Source organism: Mustela nivalis (genome assembly GCF_964662115.1).
Source record: "Mustela nivalis genome assembly, chromosome: 6".
Classification (NCBI taxonomy): domain Eukaryota; kingdom Metazoa; phylum Chordata; class Mammalia; order Carnivora; family Mustelidae; genus Mustela; species Mustela nivalis.
In genome coordinates this window covers 129,822,709-129,842,111 of record NC_139025.1, presented here as the reverse complement: position 1 = coordinate 129,842,111, position 19,403 = coordinate 129,822,709, and the positions used below count along the sequence as shown (strand labels likewise).

The following is a 19,403-nucleotide window of genomic DNA, read 5'->3' as shown; positions in this document are numbered from 1 at the left end:
TGCTCCAGTGGGGCCCCAGGGCTGGGTAGTGCTTCGAAGCACCCCCCCCCCTCCGCCCCACTTTATTGTTGGGGGGGGGGGCACCGCTTGTTTATGGGGAAGGTTACTCCTCCTCCGCTCTGGTGATCGCGTCCCTAATACTCCTGCTGCATCCTTGCGGGATGCCCGCTTGACTGACAGCTGCCCCAGCCAGTCGCCGCCCAGGCCCCGCAGAAAGGTGGACTTTCCCAACGAGCCGATTGGGCGGCGAGGAGGGCGGGCCCTCGTGATTGGCGTGCTACTCGGAGTAGAAAGTAGTAAACAACCTTGGTCCACCGCGGCGGGGAGGGCGCGGGATGCCAGCTCCCTCGCCCTCAGCCCGAGCTGCGGGCAGCACCCGAGACAAAAGGAACCCGCCGTGGGGAGGCAGACGACGAGGGGCCGCCCAGAAAAGCAAACGCGAGTGGGCGTCCTTTAGAGCCCCTGGGCGAGAACTGCTGACTTGCAGCTTCGCATCATTTTTGTTCTGTGCAAAACCGTTAAGGGTCTGTTGCCGCAATTCTTATTCTCCTTCTTCTTTGGGTTGAAAACTCTCATCGGAAGAGAGCAGAGCGAGAGCCAATTTAGTTGACCCTCCTTCCTGCCAGTCTCCTCCACCCGCCTCCCCCGACATTAGATTTTTAGTTCTGGCTCTTTAGAAGTTGATCTAAATACCTGCACTAAAAATTGTTTCCTCAAGCAATACAACGCGGTTAATGGCACAGAGGTCAATCAGATGCCCTGTTAGACTGAGTCATCGCAAGTTTCTGGAGCTGGCTCACGGCAAGGTGCCTGTGTTCTGCGGCATGTATAAAAAGAAACTTGAGAGGACGGCATTAAGCTCACTTGACAAGAAATAAGCGGTTAACTTGCATTTTCCATGGAGGGTGTAGTTCACCCAGGATACTGCAATCGAAGGTAATTCCCCATCTGGTCTGACTTGAATCACAATCCACTCCTCATTCCGGCCTCCCTCCCCATCCTCGGGACCATAGCGTGAAAATCTGCGGCACCCAGCATGGAGGCACTGCTCTAAAGTGTGGCAGCTCCTGGGGCTGCCTCCAGGAGGTGCCTCGTGGCCTCTGAGGCCCACACAAACAGCCTCCCCCAGAGATTCTAGAGAGGCCCCTCCCTGTGCCGGTGGAGGACGGGGAGGCCAGAGAAGGGCACCAGGGAGCTGGACCAGGATGGATCTCCAGGACTCTTCACTGATAAGCCATGCTGTCATTGCTGGCCAGATACCAGATGAGCCAAGTTTAAAACATTAAAGAAAGGTTCAAAAGAATCCTTGTAGGATGGTGCTTAGGGCAAACTGGCGGGGTGGGGGGGTGGGGTGGATCCTTTTCTTCACACCAAAACCCACCCTCTTGTCCAGGCTATGGTGTCTGTGTGCTCCAATCATGCCTCACCCCAAACAGTCCCCAGGGAAACCTCTCAGCCCTTCAAGTCACCACTCCTGTAAAAAGCCTACAGAATGGAGTTAGTCCCTTTGGACCTTCCAGCCTGGCCCCCAACCCCATGCGTGCAGCCTCCTTCCTTCCAAGCACCCCTCCTTCCAGCCAATCTGTTCCTGTCCCAGGTCCCTGCACCAGCCACACACACACACCCTTCACTCTGACTGTTCCCTCTGCTTTCTAGGCCTTACCCCTGCCTGCCCGGGAGAGGCCACTGTTCTCCATTGCTTCCCCTGTCCCTGCAGAGCTCCTCTGAACTCTGTAGCACGCCTGTCAACACCACTGAGCTTCCAGCACTCTGTTCGGACTCCGCTTGTGGCCCTGTCCACGTCAGTAGACCCTGAACTTCCTGAGGTCAAGGGCTGTCTGTGTCGTATTTTGACTCGTGTCTCTATTGGAGATACAGGCCCACCATCAACACACCCCAGACATGCCAAACATTTGCATGTGGTCCCCATCCTCTCCCTGTCTCGTCCCTCCCTCCAGCCCCCGCCCCTGGCCAGTTCCTCACACTCTCCCACTGGCTCCTTGCTAACATGCTCCCCCAAATCCCCGGATCAGACCCTGGCTCTGCCCCTGCCCACCCCTCAGAGGCTCTTTCTGCATACACAGCTGCTCTTAGCTCAGGCTGCTTGCCTTGCCAGTTAGATCCTTTCCTGCTTTTTCTGCTCAGCAAATTCCTCGTCTGCCTAAAAATCACCTCCTACCTTGGGCAGACCTTCCACAAGCTCCACCCTACTCCCTCTTCCCCCAGAGCATTTTGCAGGGTGAGGCCTCTGGGCATTCTCTCCTCCCTAACTAGGGGACTACAACTGGAAAGATCCAGGAGCAGAAAAGCAAATTCACAAATTGGTCCCCCCAGGCAGCTGCAGAGCCAGTGAAGTGCGCTCTGGTCTCCAGACAGGACACATGCCTTGTTTCAGGCTTGTCTCCGGCACAGGGCCCCTCCCTGCTCTTTCTTCCTGAAGGTTCCTCTGTGTCCGAGAGTGGCTGGCTGCTTCTCAACCTTCAGGTCCCTGCTCAGATGTCGCCCCACCGTGCCCACCTGCTGACCACTATCACACAGATCTGTTTAATTTCTTCATGAGATTTAACTATCATCCTTCTTATGTGATTATCCACTTGTTGGCTTTGTAGTCGGTCTTCTCCCGTCCCCGGCGTACAAGCTCCGGTTAGGACAGGACAGATGTGGTGTGCTGTGCTCACCACATCTTCAGTACCCATACGGAAATGCCTCACCCCTACCAGAAGTTCCAGATTAACTTTCAGCACAATAAAGGTCAACTGAGAACAAATCACTCAGCACTATAACCAGATAAAGGGAAGACAAACTTTTGGGGAAGTCTTGCTTTAGTAAATATCCTAAGGCTGACAGTCTGTAAACAGACAAGAGAAAGACAGGATGAAGCTCTGTGGCCTCACTTGACCCAAGGAGTTCCAGGTGCTCTGAGCACCCCAGGGTTCCCCACCTGGCACTCCAGGACCCTGTCTGTGCCCAGTGTAACATGTTATGTGCACCATCCCTTATATACTCCCAAATGGATGCAGATTAATGGTGGGAAAGGGTACATTGGTACTGACAAACTTAGTACTTTCAATAATAAGAATTAGCCCTGCACTAAGCCTCTTACCATCAATTAAAACTTTTTGGTATAAGTAATAGCTACATGGCTCAGAAATGAAAAAAGAAGTGTAGATACAAGACAGAGCACAGGCTCGTCCTTCTTGGGATTCTTTGCTTTCAGTATTTGCCAAATACAAGTATTTTTATTTCTCTATTTTACACAAATAATAACCTTTTGTACACACTGTTCTGCTTGCTATTTTGTTTACTTACTATACCATGGAGATCTGTTTTAACGGCTAAATAATATTCTACTCCAATTTAGTGGTTCCCAAACTTGTCTGTATGTTGGCATCACTTGGGGAACCTAAAAAAAGAAGAAAGAAGAGGAGGAGGAGGAGGAGAAGAAGAAATCTGTGTTCCACCTTCCAATGACTGATTTAATCGATCTGGGGTGTGACCTGAACTTTGAAATTAAAGAAAAAAAAAACCACTCGGATGATTATAGTGAGCACCCGAGCTTGGGAGCCCCTGCCCTCAGTGAGCTGTTTCCTTAATGATGGAAATTTGGGTTATTTCCCATCTTTTGCCATATCAAACAGTGCTATAATGAATTATTTCATACAATTGCCATTTTGTATGTGTGCAAGGGTATATGTTAGGTAAATGTTTTCCCTAAAGTTGCTGAGTCTGAGGATGGGTGTGTGTGTGTGTGTGTGTGTGTGCGCGTGTGCGCACACGCGTGTATCCATTTCCTTGCCTGCCCCCCGCCCCGCAATATGAGAGGTAAAAAAACGTATCTCAGTGTAGTTTTAATTTCCATTTCTTTTACAAGTGAGACTAAACATTTTTCCACATGTTTAATATATATGTGTATTTCCTTCTCTGTGAATTATCTATTCAATGCTTCACCCCCAAATTTGTTGGGACTTGTGAGTCCTTTCCTTATCAATTTCTAGGAGCTATAGGGTGTGTGTGTGTGTGTGTGTGTGTGTGTTTAAAGTAGGAAGACTTGCTCTTTGTCAGTGACAGAAGTTACATATATGTTCCCAGTTTGGCATTTATCTTTGTTTATGATTTTTGGCTATGCAGAAATTTTTTGTTTTCTAAATAATGTATTCAATTCTTATGAAAATTCTCTTTTCTGGTTTCTGGATTATATGCTGCAACCAAAAAGGCCTTCCCCATCCCAGGGTTATAAAGGAATTCCCTCATATGTTCTTTTAGGATTTTAATGGTTTTGTTGTTTACATTTTTACCTTGGATCCATTTGGAGTTTAACCCGGTATATGGTATGATGGATGGACCTACCTTGATTTCTTTTCCAAATGATTACCCATGCCCCAATGCCAGTAAATGAAGCATTCCTCTTTATCCCACTGCCTTCAGAGGTTACCTTTATCAAATACTAAATTTCCAAACATACTTGTCACTGTATTTGGACTTTGTGCTCTGTTCCATTGGCCTGTCTCTTCATGCACCTACCTCACTATTTTAATTACGACTCTATGGACTAGTTTAATATCTGATAAGGCTAGGGCTCCCCATTGTTCTTTACAGTTTTCTTGCCTACCTTGTTTTTTACATAATAACTTCAGAATTGGTCTAATTGGAAAAAAAGAAAATCCTGATGGCATTTGGATCACATTAAATTTATAAATTAACTTATGAAGAACCAACATCTTGATAATGTTGACTATTTCTGTCTAAAAATATGGTATCTCTTTCCATTTATTCAAGTCATCCTTTGTATTTTTTAATAGAATTACGTTTTCTTATTAATTCTTAGATACCTTCTCTTTTTGTTTTCAATGGAAATAAAGTCTTTTCTTCGATAATATCTTCTAACAAGTCACTTGCATACTGTAGGACTGTATTACGCCCAACGATTTGTTTCTAGCAGAGGACATTCTATTCTGTGCCTTTAGAAAAATACAATGGGATGGGAAACAAAAATCAAAGGTTGAATATTCTTAACAATAAACAGAGGATAAATTCTTAATCAACCATCAAAGTAGCCCATTTTGAGTTGGCATTGATGACAATGAGCAAGTCAACTGGTGTGGAGCATACTATTGGAATGGTCGATGCACTGGCAAGGAGAAGATGGTATTCCTTAGCTGTGGACCCTGCAGATTCAGAGGGGTTAGAGGAAATACAGAAAAAAACAAATTAAGGGCTGACCTCACAATCACAAATAGCTGATTCCATGCCTTCCTGAAGGCGTGATGATACCTTGGCTAGACTGTCATACAGTAGCAGTGTGTATATTGAAACTAAAAGCCAAGAAGATTGGCACTTGGGTGGGAGCAGGAAAATTGTGGGTAAGGGGCTCTACCTCCCATAAGGTGATTGCCGCAAGGCTGTTGGTATTTTCCAAATCAAGAAATAGTTCCCTATCCCATAGCTAGATGTTTTAAAGAGATGTCCCTTTCAAAAATAACCAGAACATATACTTTTCAAATCTAGGAGTCCCAACTGGAAACGTCGGGGCTGTGTGGGCACGGAGGTGCACGGCTTGGCTCCCTTTCAGACACGATCCACTGTCCAGCTGTGCTGGGGCCCTAGCTGACAGCCTCCAGCTGTTGACTCTTCCAGGGTCCACTTCAGCTTTTGGCCAGGGTCACACTGTTTTCAGGGCAGCCCCCGGCCAGTCACTGAGCATGACGATGGTCCTAGGGCCCAGTTATATCCATCCAACAGTAGTCTCCTCAATGGGTGTTCTTTGTTCTGAGCTCCTTGAGGGCTGGCAAAACTGTCGGATCAGAATCCTGGACAGATGCCCCCTTACCTCCGGTGCACACCCACCATGTCCTCCTCCTGTCTTCTTTCTGCAAGTGTTGCTCTTTAGTAAATCCTTTGGATTCCTAACATCACCTCCAAGTCTGCAGGAAAATCCAATCTGCAATGGCAGTGCTTAGACTGTCGGGGCCAGGGAGGGGGAGGAGGGAATAAAAATCCCCACATGATGTAGAACCAGATAATTCTAGGCCCAGAAATAGTAAGGCCTCCAATACCATGTCTCAAATAAATGCACCTCCAAGGTTAGCGTCATCAAATTTTAGAAACCCTCCAACCTTCTATGGCTATAGTCAGCATTTACTGCCTGCTGGGCAGTGACCGAGTTTGTCTGGCTTAATTCATCCTCACATCCATCTAGGGCAGCAGGTACGATCACTTCCACTTTACAGACAAAGAACACCTGATGCAAATAATTGGTAGAACTCGGGTTCAAGTGCAGACTGTTTGGTTCTAATGCTTCTCTCTTCCTGATGGTGGTCTGTTGTCCAACAGTCATGGAGCTGATGAAGTCTGGGGCTAGCATGGCACCTCTGGGTGCTTCTGTGCCTTTTCTCAGATACTCCCTGCACACAAGAGGCTGTTGCATCCTTGTTTTATGGGCAGATATAATATCAGGTAGTCTAGGGGCATACTCCTGGGTCAAGGCTGCCCTGCGTTTCTGCCAAGCCAAAGCCAGAGCATTCACACATTTAGTTAAACATCTCCTGAGAACGTGTTGGTATCATTTCCTTGGATTGTACTGATGGGTTAAACTGTTAAAATTAAGCTTGGATGGGGGGAGCCAAGGTGGTTCTCCAGTGGCTTTCAGACCTCGTTTTCAGGCAGCAGGAGAGGAGCAGAGCAGTGCTGCTCTTGCTGGACTGGGTCTCTGAGTCCAGCAGTCAAGACCACCCTCTTCTCTACACAAGGACTTCTAAAAACCCTGGCTGTGTGACCCAGAGACTAGACAGCACCTCTGGTGTTCCCCCGTGGTAGCGCTGAAGAAACCAACCAGCAGGCCAGCCCAAAGTCAGCCAACTTGTTAGAGGCGCTACTGGGAACAGATCCTAATTTTCGTGTCCTGGAGTTCCTCCTACTGCGGTTTGTTATAAGCACAAAGGTAAAGATTATGCTTAACTACATTACCCTTCAATTCTCTCCAACTTCATTTATTACTTAGCCAAGCGGCACGGTTGTGCCTCCACACTGGCCACTGCCCAGGGAAGCATGAATGCATCAGTGATGCCTTGACAACTTTATCAGCTCGCAGAACCAAGGAATCAGTGGAGGACATTAAAGATGCTGAACAACACAAATTACAAACGGGTCGTCAGCACGTGGGCTCATGCTGCTTTGTACGCATGGCTTAGGGGACTGGTGTAATATTAAATTTTTATAAGCCACTGGAAAGAGCACACTTTGATATTAATGGCAATGAGATGGTGGTGGGGGTGGGGATATACATCACCAAAGGAAGTTTCTTTGGTTGATATCAGAGAAGCTACAGAAAAATTAGCAACACATCTTTTAGAAAAAAAACAAGATTAAAAGGAAACAGCCACTGATGATAGTCCCTTGACAACAGAAGGAAAATACAGGAAGAAAGAAGGAAGGAAGTGGGGGAGGGGGGAAGAAAGGGAAGGAGAGAGGAAGGAAGGAAAGAAGGAAGGAAGGAAGGAAAAAAGAGAAACAGGAAAGGCAACCCAATGACGTTGTGCAATTGTGAGCCTTAATCTAGCTCCTACCTCTAAACTTTTATTTTGTAAAGCTGCCAACTCAATTTTATAGTACAGAAATTTCATCGGTTAGGGGACATTTAATATTCACTGTATCTAGTAGGAGAGAAAAAAAAATCTTAGGAGAGCTTTTAAAAATACTACTTTGGAACACTTATGGGCAAACAAGAGTTAGAGCATTAATCACTGTAATTTCCCCACCAAGATCACTAGGTGAGGTGTTCAAAAACTGATGGAGGTAAGTGATGATTCAGCTGCAGCAGAAGCACAGTGAGCTGCCAATCAATTGCAAATAGAGTGCTTCACAGGCTTATCTCAACTGGCAGGAAAGGCTGCACATCAGAAGGATGCAGAAAGGGAAGTAGGGAGGAGAATATATAGGGATGGGGAGGTGGACTGACAGACTGACTCAATTTCCATGTTGCACAAACACACAAAGGTCCTTAAAGCTTATCATGCCAGCCCTGATCCTGAATTTGGGTGAATGAAAAGTCACGTCCTAGGCACAGTTCACAGGGAAAGTCAGAATGGGCACTCTGTTCATAACACACGTTGACAAAGCATGAGAAGGGCTTGTATGATGCCTCTTCCTACTCTCAGAGCCCCTTCCATACGGAAGATACCAGGAGCATCTGCAAAGTGTTGGGCACAGCTCAGATATTTCCCAGGTGAACTAGGCAAAAATATTCATGGTGACTTCATCTTCCATGAGGTGATGGATATGTTAATGAGCTTGGTTGTGGATCTTTCCCCAATGTATACGCACATCCAAACATCAACTTGTACCCCTTGGGAAGGTGGTCAATTATTTTCATTTGTGAATTATACCTCAATAAAGTTGGGGGGGAACCCCAGCCCTCCCATGAAATCCATTGATTAAAGAGTGTGTGGTGTGCGGAGCGGCTGATGCCCTCAAGTTTCTCTGCTTATCTCAAAGGGCTGGCTGTAGAATTACTAATATTTTAAACAATGCAAATGTAATTATAGCTGGAGTACATTCTCTACAGAAGGAAGAAAAGATTGACATTTAGAAGCTTCATTAAACTTTTGGCCTTTTCAAGGCTAAATGAATCTTAGGGAAGAAATAAAAAGTTCCCATTGATTGATTTAAAAGAAGATTTCTTGCAATTAACAGATCTAAATCTATGAAAAGGGGAGCATTTAATAGTAATTTCAATAATCTCTCGCTTTCTCTAGATACTTGAAAAAGAGTGCATACCTTTCTTTGTAGAATGTGTGTGTGTGTATACATATATATACATATTGCTCAGCAAAACTTAATTTTTTATTTTCTAATATCAAGGAAACGTTAGTTACATGTGTGCAGGTGTGACTAGATGAAGGCAACATATTTACAGAGTGGCATGCCTGCAGGAGGATTTGGTTTAAAAAAAAAAATGTGTTCGTCTATAATGCCTTGCCTTCCCACCGCAATTACTCTTTTGGTCAGCAGAAGAGTTGTAAGAGTACCTTTGGAGAACATCAAAATGTTCAGCACTTAGAATATCCCTTTTCTTCTGCCCCTTATCCCAACACACAAATTGGGATGATTTGTTAAAAAGATGTAACTAAATTATCATATTCTCTTCATCTTCCAAATTTATTTAGACTTGCTATCCTGCTCTATCTCTGGAATTTCCTTTGCTTTTTCTTTTGTCAGTAAACTAAATTACTTCTCCTCCCACATGCATAAAAGCATTAATTTATAAAACACATAGCCATATGTCATATCTCATGTAATTCTATTCTACATTTCACCGCCACCCAGACTTATCTAACATGAACAAATAGATATTATTTACTGTAGTCAGTATGAGAATTATCTAATGCTACTTACATAGCCATAAATTGATTTTTGATTAATGTTTAAGCAAAAAGCAAACAAGCCCATCTGCTCTGAAAACAAACAAACAAAAGGAAGCAGCCGAGAACACAGTTCACAGGAATTTCTTCGATATTAGTATGTTTCAGCTGCTGGTGAGAATATTTTTTTCCTCCCCCATTGCTATTATGAAAATGTACTGCTGACAAGAATATAATTCTATATCTAGATGTAGTTTCTCCTCTAGCAACTGTTCATTTAATAGACTATTACTTATGGTAAAATAAAAACCAATCCCACTCTGCAGAAAAGCCCAGAAGACCTGTAACCAGCAGTGAATGTCTTCTGGACCACTCAGTGGGAGCAAAGGAAATCTCACGCAAATACATTTCTATTCTGTAGGGGCTGCTCTCCATGGTCAAGTTGAGAATGAAGACCAGCAAGGTATCCTGTCTACACAGGGAAAGCAAGGGCCGGAGGAGGAAGACTTAAAAATATTTTAAACTGTCGACTGGGTATATGAAATTTCCCTTTCAATGCAACCCAGAATTGGCAAGCCTCTAAAACCAAGAAATAAAGAAAAACAAGAAAAAAAAGCCTCCATCCTCTTTATTTCTGGAATCTCTGGGGCACGCTGGCACACAGCACAGCATACCAAAGAATGGGCTGATGGGCAGCTCTACTCCACTTGGAATTTACCCTACTTCCTGCCACACTGGGTGGGAGTTCCGCAAATACCGATGAAATTCCAATATTCAGACTTTTGGGGGAGGGGGAAGATGTGCAAAAAAGACTAAAAAGACTCTAGTTATTAAATTTTGAACTCAAATGAGGAGCAGGTATGTGTCTGGAAATGTGGCTCAGCCAGTTAAAGGATGAAGGGTTGGCTAGGAGCTTTTTCAGCAACCAAAATGACACAAGAACACATAAATGCGGGGAGCGCCCTGGAAGATACACCTTCTGCAAGAAGGACAAATCCAACTCATAACTTTCCCAACTGAATCCTAAATCTGGCAATGAGAAGAAAACTTTAAATCCTATTTGCCACGCAACGTATACAACACACTGCTCTTTGTCGGTAGGACATAGACAAAAGAGCACAACCAAGTGTCTGTAGGTTTTCTACAAATGTTTACTCCCAGATGAAGAGAGATACCAGTAAGGCAAACAAATCATTTTAGGACTGTATTTCAGCTTTGGAAATCTTGGGCTCCCACTTGAATGCTTGCACAAATCCTATCACACCTCCATAAAAATGACTCTGTTACAGGGTTTTATTGTAAGAATTCATTTCAAAATTGTTCTTTAAAGCATTACACACACACACACACACACACACACACACACACACACACACACACACACTGGCCTACGGAACAAGGTTCTTTGTCTTTCTTTGCCAAAAGACAGTGTTTCTTGAGGCCTGTTTTTGCCTTCGATGGACAGTTCTGATTTTGGCTTCAGAGAAATAAGTACAGGACTGCCCTGAACTGGAGAGAGAAAAACCTCAAACAAACAATGTTAACATATCAATTACATCAACCTTTTTAAATTACAACTCTGAGTTTCATTATTCTCCAGGCAAAACGAGTACCTTAAGTTTAGAGCGCCAGGTAAACAAAACCTTTCACTGTCCCTGCTTCCAAAGTTTGTTTTCATAAACATTCCCCCTGTCCCCCAAACCAAACTACAGCAGCACAATGGTCCCATTGTTGAGTACCGCCTTGACCTCTACAGGACAATAGATTGTTTTTTCTCTTAGCCCACTCAGAGAGAAATTAGTTTTAAGAAGGAAGCCTCTTCCTTATTGAAGTATGCAAAACAATAAAAACAAAATTTAAAAAATGAACATACATAATAGCATAGATTTCTAAGCTTAGATTGTTCAAAAGTAATGGGTATTCGGGTTGCCAGGAAAGCATGTCACCTGCTTCTGCTTCTCTCTAGGGATAGAGATTAAGGGTCTGTTCTGGAATTTTCCAAGGAGGCCATTTTGGGTATCATAACAAGGAACTTTCTAGTCAGGGGAAAAACAAAACAAAACAAAACAAAAAAACAATAAAAGCAAAACCAAACACACAGAAAATTGTTTCTAAAGGAGTCACAGGAAGGAGTTTATCTAGAAAAAAGGTGCCCAGAGTTACCCCTTTTTAGGAAGACAGGACAAAAGTTCTTCTCAGAAAGCCAACAGTAGTATAGAAGCTAATAAGCTAGGAAGTCAGTGGAGAAGCCCCTTTAACAGAACCCTGGGAGGAGTGGGTGAACTTTTTTTTTTTTTTAAGATTTTATTTATTTATTTGACAGACAGAGATCACAAGTAGACAGAGAGGTGGGGTTGGGGGCGGGGGGAGTAGGCTCCCTGATGAGCAGAGAGCATGATGAGGGGCTCAATCCCAGGACCCTGAGATTGGGACCTAAGCTGAAGGCAGGTGCTTAACCCATTGAGCCCCCCAGGCACCCATGAACTTCTTTTTAAATGTACAAGCCCAGCAGAGGAGTGGTCCCATGTGTTGAGGAAAAGAAGCACCCAGCACCCCAGCCCTGCAGCAGGTGACCAGAACGAACCAGGAAGCCTGTTTCCCAAATGTACCTCTCAAAGGCTTCCACAGGTTTGTCTTTGTCTCTATTTCAAAGACTCTCGACCTGCAGAGGATTGGCTAACACAGGCCATGCAACCAGTCATGACCTACCAACCCGAACACCCCCTGGATGGTGACGTGGGTAAACGCCAAGACTAGAGAAATGGCTTTCTTGGTGGCCTGCAGGAATGCACGTGGTAACTTATTGTGATGGTAAGACTGATTTTACACACACACACACACACACACACACACACACACAAAGGCACAAACTCTCTCTTAAAAAAAAAAAAAAAACTCTACTGGTAAAGCCAGGCCCCTTCAGTATGTCTTCTCCTTCTACCTTCTTCTTTTTTTTTTTTCTAAAGGTTATGAGTTACTCACTTTTTTCACTGGTTTAGATAATACCAGAAGAAATAGGACACTATAAAAAGCTTATTTTGCTGCCACAGAAAGCAACATTTTAAGACATTTGGGCCTCCTAACAGCACACACTGTGTCCTTCATCAACGGTGGCTCTCACAGTGTACTTTGGGCTCACTGGACACTCCCTTCTGGAACGCCCCGGCTCAGGGGGCTGCAGGGGATTCCCAGCAGCCTGTCTGCCCCAACCGCGCTAGCGAAAATGTCCAGGAAGGACAGAAAAGGAGGCAACATGCAATTAAAACTCCAAGGGGAGTGATTTACACAGGGAGAGTTACTGACAAGGGCCATGTCGAAGCGGGGCAGAAAAACTGCGATTTCCGGAGGGACCTGAAAAACAGACTTACCTGCAAGACAAATAATATGGTAAAAAGTCTGGGTTATGTCTTTTAAAAAATAATACAGATAAAACAACAAAAGGCCAATGATTTTCTGTCCAAAATGAAATGACCCGGGGACCCTTTGAGCCAAGACATCCGCTCACTTGAGGATGTGACGAACATGGTGAGAGAGAGAGCAGCACCACCCCGCAGGGCGGAGAATGGCTCTACAGAAGTGGGATTTGTGGAGATACTTGTCTGAATTCTTCTCCTGGTTACCCAGCAGCACCGCGGAGCTGGTCGGGAGATAGCTATTTATTTAGAGAATGGAGGAGGCTGGGGGTCCTCCCACCTGTCACTGATGAGGGCAAAGGAGACTCAGGGGCTGTTGCAGTCCACCTGCCCCCCCCATCCCCACCATCCAGGGTAGAGCTGTCAATCTAGAAAGGGGGGGGGGGGGACACAGTCTCACAACCAACAAGGGCTGCTTGTGTCGCCGAACATTTCTCCTCCTTCCTCTACATAAAGCTAGTAGGTTATCTGAAGTCTGAGTAGCGTCTGACCCTCACATTTTCCTGTCTGAGGCATCTCAGAGCTGTGAAACCACTTCCAGCCATCTGAGCCATCTGGGGGTGGAGAACTTCTAATAAGAGGCAGTAGAAAACAGGATCTAACAGTGTAGACTCTGGAGCCAGACTGCTTGGGTTCAAATCCCCGGTCGGCTACTTAGGGGCTGTGCTTCCTTGCTCAAGTTCCTTACCTTCTCTGTGCCTCTGTTTTCTCACCTCTAAAGTGGGGATAATAAGTGTAGCTATGTGAAGACAGAGTGGGCATGTGTAAAGTGCTTAGAATAGTACCAGGCACACAGGGCGTGCTGTGTAAGTGTGAGCTATTGTTGCCATTGAAGTGTAAGCTTGCCAGCAGCAGGGATGAGAATCTGGGAAGGCTAGCCAGCTACAGCTTGGCTGGCAGTGCTATCTGTGAAGCCCACTGGCCTTTTCACCCCTGAATCGTCCTCTAGTCCTCCTGCCCTTGGGGGCCTTGGCAGGAGTTTGAGGTTGGGTGGGGATGGAGACACCTGAAACTCGCCCAGCAAAAGCAGGAGCCCCATCTCTCCAAAAGATGCTACGGACCAGATTCTTGTATTTTTCCAAGATCAGCTGAGTGGTCAGGAGGAAAGTGGAGGGGCAGGAGAACAGAGCCTCGGGAGGAGGACAAGGGAGACTGAGCTTCTCCCCCAGGAATGCAGCCAGCCAGAGGCTTATTCAAGTTGTCCTAAGTCCCATTTTAAAGGGATACTCTGGGCACTGAGACCTACAGATGAAAAGAGCTGAGTGAGGCAAGGGTAACACCATGTTCAGATCAGCATGGTCCACTGCCCTTTGGCCTCAGAGTGCTGGAAAGGTCTTGATGGGCAAGCGCAGAAGAAGACCACAAAAGCACCGGCTTCAAACAGCCAGTCAGAAGCCCTGCCCAGCTGCACACAGGCTGCCATCTACCTTCTAAATAGCAAGTTTGGAATTCAAGAAAGCAAAGTTAGGCATCCTTACCATTCCCATCCCCTAAATATGCATATTCCAATAAGTCTTAGAATAGATTTAGTTCTTAACACTCCATTTTCAACTGCAAAACCCGAAGTGAGAGGCAGAGAATTTTCAGGGTCATGTACGAGTTTGCATTGCTTTACAGGCAAGATGCATGGGGCATTTTAACGTCCATCCCTATTGAGGACTCTATTTTGATCCCACGATTTTAGTAGCTGTGCATCAATAATACATCATATCATCACTTGGTAGAACTGAAGCCAACCTATCTCTCTGATCTCCTTGCAGGATATCCTGCTTTTGATAATCTGCGGTAAGCATGGCCAAACAGCATGGTTAATTGAAATCTACAGATAATCTTGGAAATTCCTTTTAGCCAATAATGTCAATTTCTTCTCTTCTTCTAGTCTTTACCGTAGACTTCTGATACAACTCCAGAGGTATATTTCATTCCATTCACTGATCTTAAAACCTTTGGTGAAGACGCTGACATGAACAGAGATGGTCAAATGTGGACAGATGGGAAAGAAAGAGGTCTGGATGATAGCCCAAGGTGGTAGCAATAGAAAGCGAAAAGGCTGAAATCAGAAAATCTAAATTCTTGGGATGTCTGGGTGGCGCAGTCGGTTAAGTGTCTCACTCTTGGTTTCAGCTCAGATTGTGATCTCAAGTTAATGAGCTTGAGCTCCACACTGAGCCCCACGTTCAGCCCAGAGTCTGCTGGGGAGTCTCTTTCCCTCTGCCTCTCCACCCCTCTCTTTCTTTCTCTCTCTCAAATAAATAAATCTTTTTAAAAAAATCTAAACTCTAATGAAGGTAGACCCAAAACATGTTCTATAATATCCTATGAAATAAAGCCTGTTTGTAAAGAAATAGTTTTTAAAAATCATTATCAGAAAGACTCTCAAGCTCGGAGAACTATTTTGTAAATGGTCTAATAGGTTGGACAATCCAGTGGATCTAAATCAGAACTGTGGTCAAGGCAGTTTGTAGAGTCTCAGTGCCAGGTGAAAAAAGTACTCTTGGCACCCATTTCATTGGTAGCTTTTCAACATTTAAAAGATAGCACCATCCATTCTTTGTAAATCACCTTCAGCCACCCAGAAAGTTATCAAGAGGAAAACTATGGTTAAAGAGTCTATTCAGGGGAGAAGGGCAACTCTTTCTTATAGAAAAATTCCAATGAACAAATAGAAGGAAATAGAAAATTGCCATGAGAATATCATAGCAATAAGTATCCCAGGTAAGCAACACCAATGGATGCCAAAATTAGTGAGTGATGAGAAACAGGACATTTGCATAGTCTCCAAGTATCACCCCCCTACCCGAGGTTTTAGTTACAGAGGGGAAAGTAGCGACTACAGTGGACAAACTTGTTAAGGCAGACACCACCTTAACCAAGTGATCAAGGTTACCATCACTAGTAGGAAACACATTAACATCACCCTGATACGAAGCACTGAGGAGGACATAACATCACTCCTGTGGTATCCTTCCCCCAAACACAGACATTGAATCTAATTAGAAGAAACATCAGAGAAGCTCAAGTTGAAGAGCATTCTATAAAATAACTGATCAAAAATCTTCAAAAGTGTCAAGGACATGAAAAACAAGGAAAGGTAGAGAAACTGTCACAAATGGAAGAGACCATGCAGATATAGTAAATAAATGAAGTAAATGAAGGATTCTGGGGCTGGAGAAGGATATTCATACCCAAACTGATGAGATCTGAATACACTCCGTAGTTAATGATATTGTGCCAATATTAATTTTTTGGTTTTGACAATCAGATTATGGTTTGTATGGTGTTAACATTAGGGATAACTGGGTGATGTTTCAGATACACTCTGTGCTGATATGCAACTTTTCTGTAAGTTTAAAACTAATAAAAAGTTAAGGAAAAAAAAAAAAAGGAAAGGAAAGAGGAGCTCTTGAGTTTTCCCCTGGAGAGTGGGGGCATCCTCTGGTTTTGGTTCTAGCTCTCCAGATTTTCCTCACTTGATAGATTTTATAATCTTTGGTAGCAGTAATATTACACAGCTGAAATTCAAATTGAGGAGAATGAAGGAAGAACATGAACAAAGAAGTCACACTGAAATTAAGGAAAGAGGAATAACTGAGAAATTTAAAAATTCTGAGTACTTTACAACACCCTCACAATTCACATAACCCCCAGCCCCAGCCCTCACCCTTTCCATGGGCAAATCTCCCTCAACAACCGTGTAGTAATTTGGCAAATGTCCAAAACAAACAGTCCTTATTCAGAGCTTGGTTTTGTAGGAAATACAGTTCTGACAAACTTCTGTGTATTACTGAAAGATGTAGAGGCTCCATTAAATAGAAAGAACTGGGAGCCAGTGTTCTTCCCAGACCTCACCGGCACGGAAGGCTGCTGGGAAGGCTCTCATTTTTCACTCCTTTTTGACTTCCTTTCTTGACTTCCTTACAGACTAAGTCATTATCACTTGTTACCAAGAACTTCAACTTTGCCCCACTCTTTGACCTAGTGTGCCTAAAATTTAACTAACATAAAGCTTAACTAAAACCTTTGCATGAAGAAAAACAGCTTTAAACAACTATGGAAAAACCTACCCTTGTGGAGAGAAACAATGACACCTGAAGGAAATCTCCACTTTAAAGCCATGGTTACAATCACTCCATACCACAACTGTTTCTGAAGGTGTAAAATGAAAAAGGATGATGGAAAACAAGTGCTGCCACTTTGCTGATAAGAGTTAATGGCAGGTGGTCCTACCTGTACAGTTGTATCCTCTCAGTGAAGCCTTTAAATTGTGTGTGTGTCTGTGTGTGTGTGGCAATGTTGTGTTCCTTTATCTCTTGCCCTGGCCACCTAAAAACCCTGAGTTACTTCTGACATAGGATCACATTACTTTTGCTTCAATATAAGCCCATAAGCCAGAGCTCAACATGCTCTCTCTCTCTCTCTCTTTCAAATATTTTACTTATTTATTTGAGAGAGAGAGAGAGCAGAAAGAGGAGCAGGAGAGGGACAAGCAGACTCCATACTGAGTGCAGAGCCTGATGCGGGCGTCATCTCACGACCCTGAGATCACAACCCAAGCGGAAGTCAAGAGTGGATACATAATTGACTGAGCCACCCACGGGCCCCAACACTCTCTCCCTTAAGAACACAGGCAAACACTGATGTGTACCCCATTGGTTCCCCCCAAAATTCCCAGTCAAAACTGTTGATAACAGAGACAACAGTCTAAGTGCAAGTAAGAATATGTATCCTAGACACAAAGGTTTGATTTGCATTGCTAGGTTTATATCTGCTACACCCCCTTTAAAAAAAAATAAAGAAGGATTTTATTTACTTGTTTGACAGAGATCACAAGTAGGCAGAGAGGCAGGCAGAGAGAGAGAGAGAAAAGGAAGCAGGCTCCCTGCTGAGCAGAGAGCCCGATGTGGGGCTCGATCCCAGGACCCTGAGATCATGACCTGAGCCAAAGGCAGAGGCTTAACCCACTGAGCCACCCAGGCACCCCTGTATCAGCTATTTTATGACAATGCCCAGAATGTCTTTCTCAATTAAAACCCTTCCAAGTCCAAGAATGTCCTTGATCTAATGCTTGAGCCAGCGGAACCATCCAGAATGGCTTTCCCTGGTTCTTCTAGTGAAACTCTGCCTTTCAAAGCTGTTACAAGGATCTACAAAAGTAGGGATGCTTAGAAATACCCACTTATCAGTACCTGCTACTTTCAGGTATGTCTGATAACTGCCAGTTCCAATTCAGTCTTTTCAGCCAACTTGTCCCAACTGGAGCCTTACTGACCCAGCTATCAATTCTGGTGGAGCTAAATAGTGAATAAGAAAGAATGAGGCAGAATTAAGTTTGAAGGCAAGGGTTTCCATGGGAATCTGATCTTTAGTGACATAACTCACACAATAAAAGTACAGATTATAATGTTGAAGCTGGACTGTTTAACGCCTTCCACTTTCTTTTTTTTTTTAAGCCTTTATTTATTTATTTGACAGAGAGTGAGCACAGGCAGATAGAGTGGCAGGCAGAGGCACAGGGAGAAGCAGGCTCCCTGCCAAGCAAGGAGTCCGATGTGGGACTCGATCCCAGGAGGCTGGGATCACGACCCGAACCAGCTGAGCCACCCAGGCATCCCACGCCTTCCACTTTCTTAAGAATATCTCCTCTCCAAACAGATGACAATGACCCATGGCTAGTGGGGCTGATTGCTCCTGATGTTTCTACCATAAACATAGTATGTTTCTATCATAAATGTAATTCCTACTGTGCGCCAGGCACCACAGTAATGCCAGGGATACCAGCATAAGTCAGAATGAAACTTCAAAGTCTTAAAAATCCTTTAAAAAGCCTCAGTCTAGTCAAAGATCAAGCTGTAAACATAGAACTACAACATAAATTGTTACATGCCACAGAGATAAAATGATCGATCTTTGGGGGGTGGTAGAGAAGGATCATAAGGGGTAAAGAAGGGTTTTAATTAGGAGGTGGCATTTAGTAAGACTTCATAAACCAGCAGAGTAGACATCTGGCCATAATAAATCAAACCCCTGTATTCAGGGTCCACACAATTACTCAACAAGGATAATTCATGCAATTACTAGAGTTATCATGATCCAACACATAAGTTCACTTGAGGACCCCAACTATGTAAGCCCGAATGGTTTTTGGCTGCCTCTAGCTAGCACGTTTATGAAAAACAGGTTAAGTTACTGGCTCCAAATTACTTTTTAATGAAAAAAGCAAACAACAAAAAGAAAGCCGAAGCTTTTAAGATTTTCTTCTTTAAAGACTGGAAAATAACTCCCTGTCAAGAGCATGCATGATTAATGATTTATGTGATATAAGCCTGCATATCTGTGTTCCTGTTACATGCATTTCCTAACACTGTATAATTGCCCTAAAGAGTCTCCTGGAACTGATATGCCCCCTCCCCACTCCTACCTCCTTTGGGGGGAAAAAAAAATGCTTGTGTAATTTCTGGAGAATTTTAGACTAACATTACCAACGGGCCACTCAAAAATCGTAAGTATTGTCAAGTCATTCACATGAAACTCTGAAGGTATTACCTTCAAGAGAATAACTCACCTCCACAAAATGGCTGATACAAACATTGTACTTCGGCTGAACACCTGGAAGAAACGCTACAAAGCTATCTTT

General features: G+C 44.1%; 1 protein-coding gene and 1 long non-coding RNA gene across 2 annotated transcripts in view; one reads left to right on the top strand and one right to left on the bottom strand.

The window, feature by feature from the left end:
• IGF1R (insulin like growth factor 1 receptor) overlaps window positions 1-19,403 on the bottom strand; it is a 300,467-nt gene that overhangs the window by 107,264 nt on the left and 173,800 nt on the right. The gene's annotated exons all lie outside the window — the stretch shown is intronic.
• LOC309867547 lies at window positions 225-9,971 on the top strand. The gene is made up of 2 exons (XR_014313236.1): window positions 225-936; window positions 9,778-9,971. It is a non-coding gene; the product is annotated as an uncharacterized lncRNA (long non-coding RNA).